General features: G+C 49.1%; 1 protein-coding gene across 5 annotated transcripts in view; it reads right to left on the bottom strand.

Moving 5' to 3' along the window:
• LOC100380299 (actinin alpha 1) overlaps window positions 1–18296 on the bottom strand; it is a 274936-nt gene that overhangs the window by 12586 nt on the left and 244054 nt on the right.

Here is an 18296-nt window from a genome sequence, read left to right as displayed (position 1 = left end):
CTTGGACACTTAGGCCCAGGGCATTTCAAGACATTATGGTATTTTGATATTCAACTCTACCTATTCTGTCCAGTACAAACTCTACCTGTTCTGTTCTGTCCAGTACCGACTCTACCTGTTCTGTTCTGTCCAGTACCGACTCTACCTGTTCTGTTCTGTCCAGTACCGACTCTACCTGTTCTGTTCTGTCCAGTACCGACTCTACCTGTTCTGTTCTGTCCAGTACCGACTCTACCTGTTCTGTTCTGTCCAGTACCGACTCTACCTGCTCTGTTCTGTCCAGTGCCAACTCTACCTGCTCTGTTCTGTCCAGTGCCAACTCTACCTGCTCTGTTCTGTCCAGTGCCAACTCTACATATTCTGTCCAGTATCAACTCTACCTGTTCTGTTCTGTCCAGTACCAACTCTACCTGTTCTGTCCAGTACCAACTCTACCTGTTCTGTCCAGTACCAATTCTAACTGCTCTGTTCTGTCCAGTACCAACTCTACCTGCTCTGTTCTGTCCAGTACCAACTCTACCTGCTCTGTTCTGTCCAGTACCAACTCTACCTGCTCTGTTCTGTCCAGTACCAACTCTACCTGTACTGTTCTGTCCAGTACCAACTCTACCTGTTCTGTCTGTTCTGTCCAGTACCAACTCTACCTGTTCTGTCTGTTCTGTCCAGTACCAACTCTACCTGTTCTGTCTGTTCTGTCCAGTACCAACTCTACCTGCTCTGTTCTGTCCAGTACCAACTCTACCTGTTCTGTTCTGTCCAGTACCAACTCTACCTGTTCTGTTCTGTCCAGTACCAACTCTACCTGTTCTGTCTGTTCTGTCCAGTACCAACTCTACCTGTTCTGTCTGTTCTGTCCAGTACCAACTCTACCTGTTCTGTCTGTTCTGTCCAGTACCAACTCTACCTGTTCTGTCTGTTCTGTCCAGTACCAACTCTACCTGTTCTGTCTGTTCTGTCCAGTACCAACTCTACCTGTTCTGTTCTGTCCAGTACCAACTCTACATGTTCTGTCCAGTACCAACTCTACATGTTCTGTCCAGTACCAACTCTACCTGTTCTGTCTGTTCTGTCCAGTACCACCTCTACCTGTTCTGTCTGTTCTGTCCAGTACCAACTCTACCTGTTCTGTCTGTTCTGTCCAGTACCAACTCTACATGTTCTGTCCAGTACCAACTCTACCTGCTCTGTTCTGTCCAGTACCAACTCTACCTGCTCTGTTCTGTCCAGTACCAACTCTACCTGTTCTGTCTGTTCTGTCCAGTACCAACTCTACCTGTTCTGTCTGTTCTGTCCAGTACCAACTCTACCTGTTCTGTCTGTTCTGTCCAGTACCAACTCTACCTGTTCTGTCTGTTCTGTCCAGTACCAACTCTACCTGCTCTGTCTGTCCAGTACAAAGTCTACCTGTTCTGTTCTGTCCAGTACCGACTCTACCTGCTCTGTTCTGTCCAGTACCGACTCTACCTGCTCTGTTCTGTCCAGTACCGACTCTACCTGCTCTGTTCTGTCCAGTACCGACTCCACCTGTTCTGTCTGTCCTGTCCAGTACCGACTCTACCTGTTCTGACTGTTCTGTCCAGTACCGACTCTACCTGTTCTGTTCTGTCCAGTACCGACTCTACCTGCTCTGTTCTGTCCAGTATCGACTTTACCTGCTCTGTTCTGTCCAGTACCGACTCTACCTGCTCTGTTCTGTAAAGTACCGACTCTACCTGTTCTGTCTGTTTTGTCCAGTACCGACTCTACCTGTTCTGACTGTTCTGTCCAGTACCGACTCTACCTGTTCTGTCTGTTCTGTCCAGTACCGACTCTACCTGTTCTGTCTGTTCTGTCCAGTACCGACTCTACCTGCTCTGTCTGTTCTGTCCAGTACCGACTCTACCTGCTCTGTCTGTTCTGTCCAGTACCGACTCTACCTGCTCTGTCTGTTCTGTCCAGTACCGACTCTACCTGCTCTGTCTGTTCTGTCCAGTACCGACTCTACCTGTTCTGTCCAGTACCGACTCTACCTGTTCTGTCCAGTACCGACTCTACCTGCTCTGTCTGTTCTGTCCAGTACCGACTCTACCTGCTCGGTCTCTTCTGTCCAGTACCGACTCTACCTGCTCGGTCTCTTCTGTCCAGTACCGACTCTACCTGTTCTGTCCAGTACCGACTCTACCTGTTCTTTCCAGTACCAGACTCTACCTGTTCTGTCCAGTACCGACTCTACCTGTTCTGTTCTGTCCAGTACCAACTCTACCTGTTCTGTCCAGTACCAACTCTACCTGTTCTGTCCAGTACCAATTCTACCTGTTCTGTTCTGTCCAGTACCAACTCTACCTGCTCTGTTCTGTCCAGTGGCAACTCTACCTGCTCTGTTCTGTCCAGTGCCAACTCTATATATTCTGTCCAGTATCAACTCTACCTGTTCTGTTCTGTCCAGTACCAACTCTACCTGTTCTGTCCAATACCAACTCTACCTGTTCTGTCCAGTACCAACTCTACCTGTTCTGTCCAGTACCAACTCTACCTGTTCTGTCCAGTACCAACTCTACCTGTTCTGTCCAGTACCAACTCTACCTGCTCTGTCCAGTACCAACTCTACCTGCTCTGTCCAGTACCAACTCTACCTGCTCTGTTCTGTCCAGTACCAACTCTACCTGCTCTGTTCTGTCCAGTACCAACTCTACCTGCTCTGTTCTGTCCAGTACCAACTCTACCTGCTCTGTTCTGTCCAGTACCAACTCTACCTGCTCTGTTCTGTCCAGTACCAACTCTACCTGTTCTGTTCTGTCCAGTACCAACTCTACCTGCTCTGTTCTGTCCAGTACCAACTCTACCTGCTCTGTTCTGTCCAGTACCAACTCTACCTGTTCTGTTCTGTCCAGTACCAACTCTACCTGTTCTGTTCTGTACAGTACCAACTCTACCTGTTCTGTCCAGTACCGACTCTACCTGCTCTGTCTGTTCTGTCCAGTACCGACTCTACCTGCTCTGTCTGTTCTGTCCAGTACCGACTCTACCTGCTCTGTATGTTCTGTCCAGTACCGACTCTACCTGCTATGTCTGTTCTGTCCAGTACCGACTCTACCTGTTCTGTCCAGTACCAACTCTACCTGTTCTGTCCAGTACCAACTCTACCTGTTCTGTCTGTTCTGTCCAGTACCAACTCTACCTGCTCTGTCTGTTCTGTTCAGTACCAACTCTACCTGTTCTGTCCAGTACCAACTCTACCTGATCTGTTCTGTCCAGTACCAACTCTACCTGTTCTGTCTGTTCTGTCCAGTACCAACTCTACCTGCTCTGTCTGTTCTGTCCAGTACCAAATCTACCTGTTCTGTCCAGTACCAACTCTACCTGCTCTGTCTGTTCTGTCCAGTACCAACTCTACCTGTTCTGTCCAGTACCAACTCTACCTGATCTGTTCTGTCCAGTACCAACTCTACCTGCTCTGTCTGTTCTGTCCAGTACCAACTCTACCTGATCTGTTCTGTCCAGTACCAACTCTACCTGTTCTGTCTGTTCTGTCCAGTACCAACTCTACCTGCTCTGTTCTGTCCAGTACCAACCCTACCTGCTCTGTTCTGTCCAGTACCAACTCTACCTGTTCTGTCCAGTACCAACTCTACCTGTTCTGTCCAGTACCAACTCTACCTGTTCTGTCCAGTACCAACTCAACCTGTTCTGTCCAGTACCAACTCTACCTGTTCTGTCCAGTACCGACCCTACCTGTTCTGTCCAGTACCGACCCTACCTGTTCTGTCCAGTACCGACTCTACCTGTTCTGTCCAGTACCGACTCTACCTGTTCTGTCCAGTACCGACTCTACCTGTTCTGTCCAGTACCGACTCTACCTGTTCTGTCCAGTACCGACTCTACCTGTTCTGTTCTGTCCAGTACCGACTCTACCTGCTCTGTTCTGTCCAGTACCGACTCTACCTGCTCTGTCTGTTCTGTCCAGTACCGACTCTACCTGCTCTGTCTGTTCTGTCCAGTACCGACTCTACCTGCTCTGTTCTGTCCAGTACCGACTCTACCTGCTCTGTCTGTTCTGTCCAGTACCGACTCTACCTGCTCTGTCTGTTCTGTCCAGTACCGACTCTACCTGTTCTGTCTGTTCTGTCCAGTACCGACTCTACCTGCTCTGTTCTGTCCAGTACCGACTCTACCTGCTCTGTCTGTTCTGTCCAGTACCAACTCTACCTGCTCTGTTCTGTCCAGTACCAACTCTACCTGTTCTGTCCAGTACCAACTCTACATGTTCTGTCCAGTACCAACTCTACCTGTTCTGTTCTGTACAGTACCAACTCTACCTGTTCTGTTCTGTACAGTACCAACTCTACCTGTTCTGTTCTGTACAGTACCAACTCCACCTGTTCTGTTCTGTCCAGTACCAACTCTACCTGTTCTGTCCAGTACCAACTCTACCTGTTCTGTCCAGTACCAACTCTACCTGTTCTGTTCTGTCCAGTACCTACTCTACCTGTTCTGTTCTGTCCAGTACCTACTCTACCTGTTCTGTCTGTTCTGTCCAGTACCAACTCTACCTGTTCTGTCTGTTCTGTCCAGTACCAACTCTACCTGCTCTGTTCTGTCCAGTACCAACTCTACCTGCTCTGTTCTGTCCAGTACCAACTCTACCTGCTCTGTTCTGTCCAGTACCAACTCTACCTGCTCTGTTCTGTCCAGTACCAACTCTACCTGTACTGTTCTGTCCAGTACCAACTCTACCTGTTCTGTCTGTTCTGTCCAGTACCAACTCTACCTGTTCTGTTCTGTCCAGTACCAACTCTACCTGTTCTGTCCAGTACCAACTCTACCTGTTCTGTCCAGTACCAACTCTACCTGTTCTGTTCTGTCCAGTACCAACTCTACCTGTTCTGTTCTGTCCAGTACCTACTCTACCTGTTCTGTTCTGTCCAGTACCAACTCTACCTGTTCTGTCTGTTCTGTCCAGTACCAACTCTACCTGTTCTGTCTGTTCTGTCCAGTACCAACTCTACCTGTTCTGTCTGTTCTGTCCAGTACCAACTCTACCTGCTCTGTTCTGTCCAGTACCAACTCTACCTGCTCTGTTCTGTCCAGTACCAACTCTACCTTCTCTGTACTGTCCTGTACCAAATCTACCTGTTCTGTTCTGTCCAGTACCAACTCTACCTGTTCTGTCTGTTCTGTCCAGTACCAACTCTACCTGTTCTGTCTGTTCTGTCCAGTACCAACTCTACCTGCTCTGTCTGTTCTGTCCAGTACCAACTCTACCTGCTCTGTTCTGTCCAGTACCAACTCTACCTGTTCTGTTCTGTCCAGTACCAACTCTACCTGTTCTGTCTGTTCTGTCCAGTACCAACTCTACCTGTTCTGTCTGTTCTGTCCAGCACCAACTCTACCTGTTCTGTCTGTTCTGTCCAGTACCAACTCTACCTGTTCTGTCTGTTCTGTCCAGTACCAACTCTACCTGTTCTGTCTGTTCTGTCCCGTACCAAATCTACCTGTTCTGTCCAGTACCAACTCTACCTGTTCTGTCCAGTACCAACTCGACCTGTTCTGTCCAGTACCAACTCTACCTGTTCTGTCCAGTACCAACTCTACCTGTTCTGTCCAGTACCAACTCTACCTGCTCTGTTCTGTCCAGTACCAACTCTACTTGCTCTGTTCTGTCCAGTACCAACTCTACCTGTTCTGTTCTGTCCAGTACCAACTCTACCTGTTCTGTCCAGTACCAACTCTACCTGTTCTGTCCAGTACCAACTCTACCTGTTCTGTCCAGTACCAACCCTACCTGTTCTGTCCAGTACAAACCCTACCTGTTCTGTCCAGTACCAACTCTACCTGTTCTCTCTGTTCTGTCCAGTACCAACTCTACCTGCTCTGTTCTGTCCAGTACCAACTCTACCTGTTCTGTTCTGTCCAGTACCAACTCTACCTGCTCTGTTCTGTCCAGTACCGACTCTACCTGTTCTGTCCAGTACCGACTCTACCTGTTCTGTCCAGTACCGACTCTACCTGTTCTGTCTGTTCTGTCCAGTACCAACTCTACCTGCTCTGTTCTGTCCAGTACCAACTCTACCTGTTCTGTTCTGTCCAGTACCAACTCTACCTGTTCTGTCCAGTACCGACTCTACCTGTTCTGTCTGTTCTGTCCAGTACCGACTCTACCTGCTCTGTCTGTTCTGTCCAGTACCGACTCTACCTGCTCTGTATGTTCTGTCCAGTACCGACTCTACCTGCTCTGTATGTTCTGTCCAGTACCGACTCTACCTGCTGTGTATGTTCTGTCCAGTACCGACTCTACCTGTTCTGTCCAGTACCAACTCTACCTGTTCTGTCCAGTACCAACTCTACCTTTTCTGTCTGTTCTGTCCAGTACCAACTCTACCTGCTCTGTCTGTTCTGTCCAGTACCAACTCTACCTGTTCTGTCCAGTACCAACTCTACCTGATCTGTTCTGTCCAGTACCAACTCTACCTGTTCTGTCTGTTCTGTCCAGTACCAAATATACCTGCTCTGTCTGTTCTGTCCAGTACCAAATCTACCTGTTCTGTCCAGTACCAACTCTACCTGCTCTGTCTGTTCTGTCCAGTACCAACTCTACCTGTTCTGTCCAGTACCAACTCTACCTGATCTGTTCTGTCCAGTACCACCTCTACCTGTTCTGTCTGTTCTGTCCAGTACCAACTCTACCTGCTCTGTCTGTTCTGTCCAGTACCAACTCTACCTGATCTGTTCTGTCCAGTACCAACTCTACCTGTTCTGTCTGTTCTGTCCAGTACCAACTCTACCTGCTCTGTTCTGTCCAGTACCAACCCTACCTGCTCTGTTCTGTCCAGTACCAACTCTACCTGTTCTGTCCAGTACCAACTCTACCTGTTCTGTCCAGTACCAACTCTACCTGTTCTGTCCAGTACCAACTCTACCTGTTCTGTCCAGTACCGACCCTACCTGTTCTGTCCAGTACCGACCCTACCTGTTCTGTCCAGTACCGACTCTACCTGTTCTGTCCAGTACCGACTCTACCTGTTCTGTTCTGTCCAGTACTGACTCTACCTGCTCTGTCTGTTCTGTCCAGTACCGACTCTACCTGCTCTGTCTGTTCTGTCCAGTACCGACTCTACCTGCTCTGTATGTTCTGTCCAGTACCGACTCTACCTGCTCTGTTCTGTCCAGTACCAACTCTACCTGTTCTGTCCAGTACCAACTCTACCTGTTCTGTCCAGTACCAACTCTACCTGTTCTGTTCTGTCCAGTACCGACTCTACCTGCTCTGTTCTGTCCAGTACCGACTCTACCTGCTCTGTTCTGTCCAGTACCGACTCTACCTGTTCTGTCCAGTACCGACTCTACCTGTTCTGTCCAGTACCGACTCTACCTGTTCTGTCTGTTCTGTCCAGTACCAACTCTACCTGCTCTGTTCTGTCCAGTACCAACTCTACCTGTTCTGTCCAGTACCAACTCTACCTGTTCTGTCCAGTACCAACTCTACCTGTTCTGTCCAGTACCGACTCTACCTGTTCTGTCCAGTACCGACCCTACCTGTTCTGTCCAGTACCGACCCTACCTGTTCTGTCCAGTACCAACTCTACCTGTTCTGTCCAGTACCAACTCTACCTGTTCTGTCCAGTACCAACTCTACCTGTTCTGTCCAGTACCAATTCTAACTGCTCTGTTCTGTCCAGTACCAACTCTACCTGCTCTGTTCTGTCCAGTACCAACTCTACCTGCTCTGTTCTGTCCAGTACCAATTCTACCTGCTCTGTTCTGTCCAGTACCAACTCTACCTGTACTGTTCTGTCCAGTACCAACTCTACCTGTTCTGTCTGTTCTGTCCAGTACCAACTCTACCTGTTCTGACTGTTCTGTCCAGTACCGACTCTACCTGTTCTGTTCTGTCCAGTACCGACTCTACCTGCTCTGTTCTGTCCAGTATCGACTTTACCTGCTCTGTTCTGTCCAGTACCGACTCTACCTGCTCTGTTCTGTAAAGTACCGACTCTACCTGTTCTGTCTGTTTTGTCCAGTACCGACTCTACCTGTTCTGACTGTTCTGTCCAGTACCGACTCTACCTGTTCTGTCTGTTCTGTCCAGTACCGACTCTACCTGTTCTGTCTGTTCTGTCCAGTACCGACTCTACCTGCTCTGTCTGTTCTGTCCAGTACCGACTCTACCTGCTCTGTCTGTTCTGTCCAGTACCGACTCTACCTGCTCTGTCTGTTCTGTCCAGTACCGACTCTACCTGCTCTGTCTGTTCTGTCCAGTACCGACTCTACCTGTTCTGTCCAGTACCGACTCTACCTGTTCTGTCCAGTACCGACTCTACCTGCTCTGTCTGTTCTGTCCAGTACCGACTCTACCTGCTCGGTCTCTTCTGTCCAGTACCGACTCTACCTGCTCGGTCTCTTCTGTCCAGTACCGACTCTACCTGTTCTGTCCAGTACCGACTCTACCTGTTCTTTCCAGTACCAGACTCTACCTGTTCTGTCCAGTACCGACTCTACCTGTTCTGTTCTGTCCAGTACCAACTCTACCTGTTCTGTCCAGTACCAACTCTACCTGTTCTGTCCAGTACCAATTCTACCTGTTCTGTTCTGTCCAGTACCAACTCTACCTGCTCTGTTCTGTCCAGTACCAACTCTACCTGTTCTGTTCTGTCCAGTACCAACTCTACCTGTTCTGTCCAGTACCGACTCTACCTGTTCTGTCTGTTCTGTCCAGTACCGACTCTACCTGCTCTGTCTGTTCTGTCCAGTACCGACTCTACCTGCTCTGTATGTTCTGTCCAGTACCGACTCTACCTGCTCTGTATGTTCTGTCCAGTACCGACTCTACCTGCTGTGTATGTTCTGTCCAGTACCGACTCTACCTGTTCTGTCCAGTACCAACTCTACCTGTTCTGTCCAGTACCAACTCTACCTTTTCTGTCTGTTCTGTCCAGTACCAACTCTACCTGCTCTGTCTGTTCTGTCCAGTACCAACTCTACCTGTTCTGTCCAGTACCAACTCTACCTGATCTGTTCTGTCCAGTACCAACTCTACCTGTTCTGTCTGTTCTGTCCAGTACCAAATATACCTGCTCTGTCTGTTCTGTCCAGTACCAAATCTACCTGTTCTGTCCAGTACCAACTCTACCTGCTCTGTCTGTTCTGTCCAGTACCAACTCTACCTGTTCTGTCCAGTACCAACTCTACCTGATCTGTTCTGTCCAGTACCACCTCTACCTGTTCTGTCTGTTCTGTCCAGTACCAACTCTACCTGCTCTGTCTGTTCTGTCCAGTACCAACTCTACCTGATCTGTTCTGTCCAGTACCAACTCTACCTGTTCTGTCTGTTCTGTCCAGTACCAACTCTACCTGCTCTGTTCTGTCCAGTACCAACCCTACCTGCTCTGTTCTGTCCAGTACCAACTCTACCTGTTCTGTCCAGTACCAACTCTACCTGTTCTGTCCAGTACCAACTCTACCTGTTCTGTCCAGTACCAACTCTACCTGTTCTGTCCAGTACCGACCCTACCTGTTCTGTCCAGTACCGACCCTACCTGTTCTGTCCAGTACCGACTCTACCTGTTCTGTCCAGTACCGACTCTACCTGTTCTGTTCTGTCCAGTACTGACTCTACCTGCTCTGTCTGTTCTGTCCAGTACCGACTCTACCTGCTCTGTCTGTTCTGTCCAGTACCGACTCTACCTGCTCTGTATGTTCTGTCCAGTACCGACTCTACCTGCTCTGTTCTGTCCAGTACCAACTCTACCTGTTCTGTCCAGTACCAACTCTACCTGTTCTGTCCAGTACCAACTCTACCTGTTCTGTTCTGTCCAGTACCGACTCTACCTGCTCTGTTCTGTCCAGTACCGACTCTACCTGCTCTGTTCTGTCCAGTACCGACTCTACCTGTTCTGTCCAGTACCGACTCTACCTGTTCTGTCCAGTACCGACTCTACCTGTTCTGTCTGTTCTGTCCAGTACCAACTCTACCTGCTCTGTTCTGTCCAGTACCAACTCTACCTGTTCTGTCCAGTACCAACTCTACCTGTTCTGTCCAGTACCAACTCTACCTGTTCTGTCCAGTACCGACTCTACCTGTTCTGTCCAGTACCGACCCTACCTGTTCTGTCCAGTACCGACCCTACCTGTTCTGTCCAGTACCAACTCTACCTGTTCTGTCCAGTACCAACTCTACCTGTTCTGTCCAGTACCAACTCTACCTGTTCTGTCCAGTACCAATTCTAACTGCTCTGTTCTGTCCAGTACCAACTCTACCTGCTCTGTTCTGTCCAGTACCAACTCTACCTGCTCTGTTCTGTCCAGTACCAATTCTACCTGCTCTGTTCTGTCCAGTACCAACTCTACCTGTACTGTTCTGTCCAGTACCAACTCTACCTGTTCTGTCTGTTCTGTCCAGTACCAACTCTACCTGTTCTGACTGTTCTGTCCAGTACCGACTCTACCTGTTCTGTTCTGTCCAGTACCGACTCTACCTGCTCTGTTCTGTCCAGTATCGACTTTACCTGCTCTGTTCTGTCCAGTACCGACTCTACCTGCTCTGTTCTGTAAAGTACCGACTCTACCTGTTCTGTCTGTTTTGTCCAGTACCGACTCTACCTGTTCTGACTGTTCTGTCCAGTACCGACTCTACCTGTTCTGTCTGTTCTGTCCAGTACCGACTCTACCTGTTCTGTCTGTTCTGTCCAGTACCGACTCTACCTGCTCTGTCTGTTCTGTCCAGTACCGACTCTACCTGCTCTGTCTGTTCTGTCCAGTACCGACTCTACCTGCTCTGTCTGTTCTGTCCAGTACCGACTCTACCTGCTCTGTCTGTTCTGTCCAGTACCGACTCTACCTGTTCTGTCCAGTACCGACTCTACCTGTTCTGTCCAGTACCGACTCTACCTGCTCTGTCTGTTCTGTCCAGTACCGACTCTACCTGCTCGGTCTCTTCTGTCCAGTACCGACTCTACCTGCTCGGTCTCTTCTGTCCAGTACCGACTCTACCTGTTCTGTCCAGTACCGACTCTACCTGTTCTTTCCAGTACCAGACTCTACCTGTTCTGTCCAGTACCGACTCTACCTGTTCTGTTCTGTCCAGTACCAACTCTACCTGTTCTGTCCAGTACCAACTCTACCTGTTCTGTCCAGTACCAATTCTACCTGTTCTGTTCTGTCCAGTACCAACTCTACCTGCTCTGTTCTGTCCAGTGGCAACTCTACCTGCTCTGTTCTGTCCAGTGCCAACTCTATATATTCTGTCCAGTATCAACTCTACCTGTTCTGTTCTGTCCAGTACCAACTCTACCTGTTCTGTCCAATACCAACTCTACCTGTTCTGTCCAGTACCAACTCTACCTGTTCTGTCCAGTACCAACTCTACCTGTTCTGTCCAGTACCAACTCTACCTGTTCTGTCCAGTACCAACTCTACCTGCTCTGTCCAGTACCAACTCTACCTGCTCTGTCCAGTACCAACTCTACCTGCTCTGTTCTGTCCAGTACCAACTCTACCTGCTCTGTTCTGTCCAGTACCAACTCTACCTGCTCTGTTCTGTCCAGTACCAACTCTACCTGCTCTGTTCTGTCCAGTACCAACTCTACCTGCTCTGTTCTGTCCAGTACCAACTCTACCTGCTCTGTTCTGTCCAGTACCAACTCTACCTGTTCTGTTCTGTCCAGTACCAACTCTACCTGCTCTGTTCTGTCCAGTACCAACTCTACCTGCTCTGTTCTGTCCAGTACCAACTCTACCTGTTCTGTTCTGTCCAGTACCAACTCTACCTGTTCTGTTCTGTACAGTACCAACTCTACCTGTTCTGTCCAGTACCGACTCTACCTGCTCTGTCTGTTCTGTCCAGTACCGACTCTACCTGCTCTGTCTGTTCTGTCCAGTACCGACTCTACCTGCTCTGTATGTTCTGTCCAGTACCGACTCTACCTGCTATGTCTGTTCTGTCCAGTACCGACTCTACCTGTTCTGTCCAGTACCAACTCTACCTGTTCTGTCCAGTACCAACTCTACCTGTTCTGTCTGTTCTGTCCAGTACCAACTCTACCTGCTCTGTCTGTTCTGTTCAGTACCAACTCTACCTGTTCTGTCCAGTACCAACTCTACCTGATCTGTTCTGTCCAGTACCAACTCTACCTGTTCTGTCTGTTCTGTCCAGTACCAACTCTACCTGCTCTGTCTGTTCTGTCCAGTACCAAATCTACCTGTTCTGTCCAGTACCAACTCTACCTGCTCTGTCTGTTCTGTCCAGTACCAACTCTACCTGTTCTGTCCAGTACCAACTCTACCTGATCTGTTCTGTCCAGTACCAACTCTACCTGCTCTGTCTGTTCTGTCCAGTACCAACTCTACCTGATCTGTTCTGTCCAGTACCAACTCTACCTGTTCTGTCTGTTCTGTCCAGTACCAACTCTACCTGCTCTGTTCTGTCCAGTACCAACCCTACCTGCTCTGTTCTGTCCAGTACCAACTCTACCTGTTCTGTCCAGTACCAACTCTACCTGTTCTGTCCAGTACCAACTCTACCTGTTCTGTCCAGTACCAACTCAACCTGTTCTGTCCAGTACCAACTCTACCTGTTCTGTCCAGTACCGACCCTACCTGTTCTGTCCAGTACCGACCCTACCTGTTCTGTCCAGTACCGACTCTACCTGTTCTGTCCAGTACCGACTCTACCTGTTCTGTCCAGTACCGACTCTACCTGTTCTGTCCAGTACCGACTCTACCTGTTCTGTCCAGTACCGACTCTACCTGTTCTGTTCTGTCCAGTACCGACTCTACCTGCTCTGTTCTGTCCAGTACCGACTCTACCTGCTCTGTCTGTTCTGTCCAGTACCGACTCTACCTGCTCTGTCTGTTCTGTCCAGTACCGACTCTACCTGCTCTGTTCTGTCCAGTACCGACTCTACCTGCTCTGTCTGTTCTGTCCAGTACCGACTCTACCTGCTCTGTCTGTTCTGTCCAGTACCGACTCTACCTGTTCTGTCTGTTCTGTCCAGTACCGACTCTACCTGCTCTGTTCTGTCCAGTACCGACTCTACCTGCTCTGTCTGTTCTGTCCAGTACCAACTCTACCTGCTCTGTTCTGTCCAGTACCAACTCTACCTGTTCTGTCCAGTACCAACTCTACATGTTCTGTCCAGTACCAACTCTACCTGTTCTGTTCTGTACAGTACCAACTCTACCTGTTCTGTTCTGTACAGTACCAACTCTACCTGTTCTGTTCTGTACAGTACCAACTCCACCTGTTCTGTTCTGTCCAGTACCAACTCTACCTGTTCTGTCCAGTACCAACTCTACCTGTTCTGTCCAGTACCAACTCTACCTGTTCTGTTCTGTCCAGTACCTACTCTACCTGTTCTGTTCTGTCCAGTACCTACTCTACCTGTTCTGTCTGTTCTGTCCAGTACCAACTCTACCTGTTCTGTCTGTTCTGTCCAGTACCAACTCTACCTGCTCTGTTCTGTCCAGTACCAACTCTACCTGCTCTGTTCTGTCCAGTACCAACTCTACCTGCTCTGTTCTGTCCAGTACCAACTCTACCTGCTCTGTTCTGTCCAGTACCAACTCTACCTGTACTGTTCTGTCCAGTACCAACTCTACCTGTTCTGTCTGTTCTGTCCAGTACCAACTCTACCTGTTCTGTTCTGTCCAGTACCAACTCTACCTGTTCTGTCCAGTACCAACTCTACCTGTTCTGTCCAGTACCAACTCTACCTGTTCTGTTCTGTCCAGTACCAACTCTACCTGTTCTGTTCTGTCCAGTACCTACTCTACCTGTTCTGTTCTGTCCAGTACCAACTCTACCTGTTCTGTCTGTTCTGTCCAGTACCAACTCTACCTGTTCTGTCTGTTCTGTCCAGTACCAACTCTACCTGTTCTGTCTGTTCTGTCCAGTACCAACTCTACCTGCTCTGTTCTGTCCAGTACCAACTCTACCTGCTCTGTTCTGTCCAGTACCAACTCTACCTTCTCTGTACTGTCCTGTACCAAATCTACCTGTTCTGTTCTGTCCAGTACCAACTCTACCTGTTCTGTCTGTTCTGTCCAGTACCAACTCTACCTGTTCTGTCTGTTCTGTCCAGTACCAACTCTACCTGCTCTGTCTGTTCTGTCCAGTACCAACTCTACCTGCTCTGTTCTGTCCAGTACCAACTCTACCTGTTCTGTTCTGTCCAGTACCAACTCTACCTGTTCTGTCTGTTCTGTCCAGTACCAACTCTACCTGTTCTGTCTGTTCTGTCCAGCACCAACTCTACCTGTTCTGTCTGTTCTGTCCAGTACCAACTCTACCTGTTCTGTCTGTTCTGTCCAGTACCAACTCTACCTGTTCTGTCTGTTCTGTCCCGTACCAAATCTACCTGTTCTGTCCAGTACCAACTCTACCTGTTCTGTCCAGTACCAACTCGACCTGTTCTGTCCAGTACCAACTCGACCTGTTCTGTCCAGTACCAACTCTACCTGTTCTGTCCAGTACCAACTCTACCTGTTCTGTCCAGTACCAACTCTACCTGTTCTGTCCAGTACCAACTCTACCTGCTCTGTTCTGTCCAGTACCAACTCTACTTGCTCTGTTCTGTCCAGTACCAACTCTACCTGTTCTGTTCTGTCCAGTACCAACTCTACCTGTTCTGTCCAGTACCAACTCTACCTGTTCTGTCCAGTACCAACTCTACCTGTTCTGTCCAGTACCAACCCTACCTGTTCTGTCCAGTACAAACCCTACCTGTTCTGTCCAGTACCAACTCTACCTGTTCTCTCTGTTCTGTCCAGTACCAACTCTACCTGCTCTGTTCTGTCCAGTACCAACTCTACCTGTTCTGTTCTGTCCAGTACCAACTCTACCTGCTCTGTTCTGTCCAGTACCGACTCTACCTGTTCTGTCCAGTACCGACTCTACCTGTTCTGTCCAGTACCGACTCTACCTGTTCTGTCTGTTCTGTCCAGTACCAACTCTACCTGCTCTGTTCTGTCCAGTACCAACTCTACCTGTTCTGTTCTGTCCAGTACCAACTCTACCTGTTCTGTCCAGTACCGACTCTACCTGTTCTGTCTGTTCTGTCCAGTACCGACTCTACCTGCTCTGTCTGTTCTGTCCAGTACCGACTCTACCTGCTCTGTATGTTCTGTCCAGTACCGACTCTACCTGCTCTGTATGTTCTGTCCAGTACCGACTCTACCTGCTGTGTATGTTCTGTCCAGTACCGACTCTACCTGTTCTGTCCAGTACCAACTCTACCTGTTCTGTCCAGTACCAACTCTACCTTTTCTGTCTGTTCTGTCCAGTACCAACTCTACCTGCTCTGTCTGTTCTGTCCAGTACCAACTCTACCTGTTCTGTCCAGTACCAACTCTACCTGATCTGTTCTGTCCAGTACCAACTCTACCTGTTCTGTCTGTTCTGTCCAGTACCAAATATACCTGCTCTGTCTGTTCTGTCCAGTACCAAATCTACCTGTTCTGTCCAGTACCAACTCTACCTGCTCTGTCTGTTCTGTCCAGTACCAACTCTACCTGTTCTGTCCAGTACCAACTCTACCTGATCTGTTCTGTCCAGTACCACCTCTACCTGTTCTGTCTGTTCTGTCCAGTACCAACTCTACCTGCTCTGTCTGTTCTGTCCAGTACCAACTCTACCTGATCTGTTCTGTCCAGTACCAACTCTACCTGTTCTGTCTGTTCTGTCCAGTACCAACTCTACCTGCTCTGTTCTGTCCAGTACCAACCCTACCTGCTCTGTTCTGTCCAGTACCAACTCTACCTGTTCTGTCCAGTACCAACTCTACCTGTTCTGTCCAGTACCAACTCTACCTGTTCTGTCCAGTACCAACTCTACCTGTTCTGTCCAGTACCGACCCTACCTGTTCTGTCCAGTACCGACCCTACCTGTTCTGTCCAGTACCGACTCTACCTGTTCTGTCCAGTACCGACTCTACCTGTTCTGTTCTGTCCAGTACTGACTCTACCTGCTCTGTCTGTTCTGTCCAGTACCGACTCTACCTGCTCTGTCTGTTCTGTCCAGTACCGACTCTACCTGCTCTGTATGTTCTGTCCAGTACCGACTCTACCTGCTCTGTTCTGTCCAGTACCAACTCTACCTGTTCTGTCCAGTACCAACTCTACCTGTTCTGTCCAGTACCAACTCTACCTGTTCTGTTCTGTCCAGTACCGACTCTACCTGCTCTGTTCTGTCCAGTACCGACTCTACCTGCTCTGTTCTGTCCAGTACCGACTCTACCTGTTCTGTCCAGTACCGACTCTACCTGTTCTGTCCAGTACCGACTCTACCTGTTCTGTCTGTTCTGTCCAGTACCAACTCTACCTGCTCTGTTCTGTCCAGTACCAACTCTACCTGTTCTGTCCAGTACCAACTCTACCTGTTCTGTCCAGTACCAACTCTACCTGTTCTGTCCAGTACCGACTCTACCTGTTCTGTCCAGTACCGACCCTACCTGTTCTGTCCAGTACCGACCCTACCTGTTCTGTCCAGTACCAACTCTACCTGTTCTGTCCAGTACCAACTCTACCTGTTCTGTCCAGTACCAACTCTACCTGTTCTGTCCAGTACCAATTCTAACTGCTCTGTTCTGTCCAGTACCAACTCTACCTGCTCTGTTCTGTCCAGTACCAACTCTACCTGCTCTGTTCTGTCCAGTACCAATTCTACCTGCTCTGTTCTGTCCAGTACCAACTCTACCTGTACTGTTCTGTCCAGTACCAACTCTACCTGTTCTGTCTGTTCTGTCCAGTACCAACTCTACCTGTTCTGTCTGTTCTGTCCAGTACCAACTCTACCTGCTCTGTTCTGTCCAGTACCAACTTTACCTGCTCTGTTCTGTCCAGTACCAACTCTACCTGTTCTGTTCTGTCCAGTACCAACTCTACCTGTTCTGTCTGTTCTGTCCAGTACCAACTCTACCTGTTCTGTCTGTTCTGTCCAGTACCAACTCTACCTGTTCTGTCTGTTCCGTCCAGTACCAACTCTACCTGCTCTGTCTGTTCTGTCCAGTACCAACTCTCCCTGCTCTGTTCTGTCCAGTACCAACTCTACATGTTCTGTCCAGTACCAACTCTACATGTTCTGTCCAGTACCAACTCTACATGTTCTGTCCAGTACCAACTCTACCTGTTCTGTCTGTTCTGTCCAGTACCCCCTCTACCTGTTCTGTCTGTTCTGTCCAGTACCAACTCTACCTGTTCTGTCTGTTCTGTCCAGTACCAACTCTACCTGTTCTGTTCTGTCCAGTACCAACTCTACATGTTCTGTCCAGTACCAACTCTACATGTTCTGTCCAGTACCAACTCTACCTGTTCTGTCTGTTCTGTCCAGTACCACCTCTACCTGTTCTGTCTGTTCTGTCCAGTACCAACTCTACCTGTTCTGTCTGTTCTGTCCAGTACCAACTCTACCTGTTCAGTTCTGTCCAGTACCAACTCTACATGTTCTGTCCAGTACCAACTCTACATGTTCTGTCCAGTACCAACTCTACCTGCTCTGTTCTGTCCAGTACCAACTCTACCTGCTCTGTTCTGTCCAGTACCAACTCTACCTGTTCTGTCTGTTCTGTCCAGTACCAACTCTACCTGTTCTGTCTGTTCTGTCCAGTACCAACTCTACCTGTTCTGTCTGTTCTGTCCAGTACCAACTCTACCTGTTCTGTCTGTTCTGTCCAGTACCAACTCTACCTGTTCTGTCTGTTCTGTCCAGTACCAACTCTACCTGCTCTGTCTGTCCACTACCAAGTCTACCTGTTCTGTTCTGTCCAGTACCGACTCTACCTGCTCTGTTCTGTCCAGTACCGACTCTACCTGCTCTGTTCTGTCCAGTACCGACTCTACCTGCTCTGTTCTGTCCAGTACCGACTCCACCTGTTCTGTCTGTCCTGTCCAGTACCGACTCTACCTGTTCTGACTGTTCTGTCCAGTACCGACTCTACCTGTTCTGTTCTGTCCAGTACCGACTCTACCTGCTCTGATCTGTCCAGTATCGACTTTACCTGCTCTGTTCTGTCCAGTACCGACTCTACCTGCTCTGTTCTGTAAAGTACCGACTCTACCTGTTCTGTCTGTTTTGTCCAGTACCGACTCTACCTGTTCTGACTGTTCTGTCCAGTACCGACTCTACCTGTTCTGACTGTTCTGTCCAGTACCGACTCTACCTGTTCTGACTGTTCTGTCCAGTACCGACTCTACCTGTTCTGTCTGTTCTGTCCAGTACCGACTCTACCTGTTCTGTCTGTTCTGTCCAGTACCGACTCTACCTGCTCTGTCTGTTCTGTCCAGTACCAACTCTACCTGTTCTGTTCTGTCCAGTACCAACTCTACAT

This window comes from Salmo salar, chromosome 09 (assembly GCF_965601325.2).
Source record: "Salmo salar chromosome 09, fSalSal1, whole genome shotgun sequence".
Classification (NCBI taxonomy): domain Eukaryota; kingdom Metazoa; phylum Chordata; class Actinopteri; order Salmoniformes; family Salmonidae; genus Salmo; species Salmo salar.
The sequence above is the reverse complement of the archived record's forward strand: the minus strand, read 5'-3'. Positions and strand labels throughout refer to the sequence as shown.